This window comes from Myotis davidii, unplaced genomic scaffold, assembly GCF_000327345.1.
Source record: "Myotis davidii unplaced genomic scaffold, ASM32734v1 scaffold54, whole genome shotgun sequence".
Taxonomy (NCBI): Eukaryota; Metazoa; Chordata; class Mammalia; order Chiroptera; family Vespertilionidae; genus Myotis; species Myotis davidii.
In genome coordinates, this window is record NW_006287915.1 from 1,286,363 (window position 1) to 1,289,563 (window position 3,201).

Here is a 3,201-nt window from a genome sequence, read left to right on the forward strand (position 1 = left end):
GGTCTGCGGGAGTGCAGGCCCAGGGTGCTCTGTAAGGCATGCCAGCCTTTCCCTGCATTCATCCCTAATAACAGCAGAATGAATATCGGAGGGAAATGACGCAGCCTGCAGTAACAGCAAGGCACAGGAACTTTTGGAAACAAATGTTTGCAGCAATCTTGGATGGTCTCTGAATATTCTCCCGATTCATTCGCTCAAACATTGGGGCATCTGTTTGTGAGCCAGCAGCGCCTTTCATTCGGAATCCTGACACTCCGCAGGCAGGGACACTGAAGGCAACCTTTTATCTCCACTTTCCAAGAGCCCCATTAGGCAGATCCTTTTTCCTCTATTTGAACAGACCCCTGCTTATTTTGGAGGAGGTATGTTCTTGACAAGTGCTCTTCCCAAAGGCACTGCATTGTAATTCAACCCCCTGGTAACTCGACCAGCTTTTGACATTATCAGATTGGAGAGGGGAGCCCTTGGGCTCAGGCTCTGGGCGCAAAGGTGAATGTTAAGAGCAGAGCTCTGCTGCGTGCCTCTCAGCGGGTCCTCACCTCCCAAAGGCTCATTTCAATTTTCATGTTGCAGCTGCATGTACAGACCTGCTGGGTAGCACAAGAAACAGATGTTGGTTTCTTGACTCAAATCTCCAAGGTTTCAGGATATATGAATACTGGTATGTATGTGACATTTATCTCATAGTCCCTGGGATGGGTTTGACTTCGGATTATTTTTTCTCAGTCGTTGATACTGAAAATGTGTTTTTTCACAGTAGTGGTTCTCAGACTTCAGTGTGCACTAGAACCACCTGGGGGTGCTTATTAAAAATGACGGCTCACAGGCCCTTCTCCCAGAAATTCTGACTCAAAAGATCTGAAATGGAGCCTCACATTCTTATTGATATTTAAACATCTTTATTGAGTTGTCACGTACCCACAGTAAAGTGCTCTGACCTTACGTGTACAGTTCAGTGATTGTTTTTTAAGATTTTAATTTTTCAGAGTAGGTTTAGGTTTACAACAAAATTGAGAGTGGGTTACAGAGATTTCCCATATTCTCCCTGCCCCCACGCATGCACAGTTTCCCCCACTGTCAACGACACTCACCAGAATAGTACATGTTGTACCAGAGATGAAACCACACTGACACCTCATAAGCACCCAAACTCCATAGTTGACCTTAGGGTTTACTCTTGGTGTTGTACGTTCTATGGGTTTGGACAAATGTATAACGACATATATCCAACATTATATCATATTTTCACTGCCCAAAACATCTGCTGTGCTTGCATATTCCTCTTCCCCTCAGCTCCTGGCAGCCACTGATCTTTTTATTGTCTCCATAATTTTGCCTTTTCCGGAATGTCATGTAGTTGAAATCATACAGTATGTAGCCTTTTCAGATTGGCTTCCTTTATTTAGTAATGTGCATTTAAGGCTCCTCCATGTCTTTTTGTGGCTTGATGGCTCATTTCTTTTTAATACTGAATAATATTCCATTGTCTGAATGTAGTACAGTTTATCGATTCCCTTACTGAAGGCTATTTTGGTTGCTTCTAAGTTTTGGCAATTATGAATAAAGCTGCTATAAACATCCATGTGCAGGTTTGTGTGGGGACATAAGTGTTCATTTCCTTTAAGTAAACAGCAAGGTGCTTGATTGCTGTATTATATGGTAAGATTATGTTCAATTTTATAAGAAACCACCAAACTGTCTTCCAAAGTGGCTGTACCATTCTGCATTCCTACCAGCAGTGAATGGGAACTCCTGTTGCTCCACATCCTCGTCAGCATTTGCTGTTGTCAGTGGTCTGGATGCTGACCGTTCTAACAGGCGAGTGGTGGTATCTTGTTCTAATTTGTGTTTCCCAGATGAAAAATGATGAGGAGCCTCTTTTCATATGCTTATTTGCTATCTCTGTATCTTCTTTGGTAGGATGTCTGTTAAGGTCTTTGGCCCCTTTTTAATTGGATTTTTGTTTCCTTATTGAATTTTAAGAGTTCTTTGCATATTTTGGATAACAGTCCTTTTGCAAATATTTTCTCCCAGTCTGTGGTTTGTCTTCTAGTTCTTTTGTTGTGTCTTTCTCAGAGCAGAAATTTTAAATGTTAAATGAAGTCCAGCTTCTCAATTATGTCTTTTATAGATCATGCCTTTGATGTATCTCAAAAAGCATCCCCACACCTGGGTCAGTTTCCACCTGTGAGTCTCTGTTCTGGTAGACTGGAACTCCTGTATTCCCCTACCTGTCTCTCCAACCCTGAGGGCAGTCGTTTGCCCTGTGTCCTCCCTTGTCTTACAGATACAAAAAGAGTTACTGATGTTGTTGATGTTAATCCTCATCTGAGGATTATCCATTGAATTTTAGAGAGAGTGGAAGGGAGGGGGAGAAACAGAGAGAGAAACATTATGTGAGAAAGACACATCGATTGGTTGCCTTCAACACTACCCCAACCCAGGGCTGAGGACTGAGCTTGCAACTGAGGTACATGCCCTCGACTGGAATCGAACCCGCTACCCTTCAGTCTGAGGGCTGACACTCTAACCACAAAGCCAAACCAGCTAGGATAGTACGTCCAACTTTTTACTTGCTAAAATAGAGAAGGAACTTCCAAACTCCTTATAGAGAGAACCAGAAACCAGAAGTTCCCAGTTCAATGAATGTAAAGCTGTGGAATGTGCCATCACCACAGAATGCTTGCAAATGCCCCTTGTCAAACCAACCTACCCCACCATTTTAACGATTACAGTTGTAATACAAATAAATAACACAGTAATCCTATATCGGGGTCCTCAAATTTTTTAAACAGAGGGCCAGTTCACTGTCCCTCAGACTGTTGGAGGGCCGGACTATAGTTTAAAAAAAAACTATGAACAAATTCCTATGCACACTGCACATATCTTATTTTGAAGTAAAAAAACAAAACGGGAACAAATACAATATTTGTATTTGCAAGTGGCCCGTGGGCCGTAGTTTGAGGACCCCTGTCCTATATAATAAGAGAGGGATATGCTAATTATTCCTGATATGCTAATCAGTCACAACCAGTATGCAAATTGACCATCATTCAAAAACACAAGATGGCCTCCCCCTTGTGGTCAAAGATGGCAGTTGGGGGGACCAGGCCTGTAGGGGAGGGCAGTTGGGGCAATCGGGCTGGCAGGGGAGCAGTTAGGTATCAATCAGGCCTGCAGGGGAGCTGTTAGGGGGGGGGA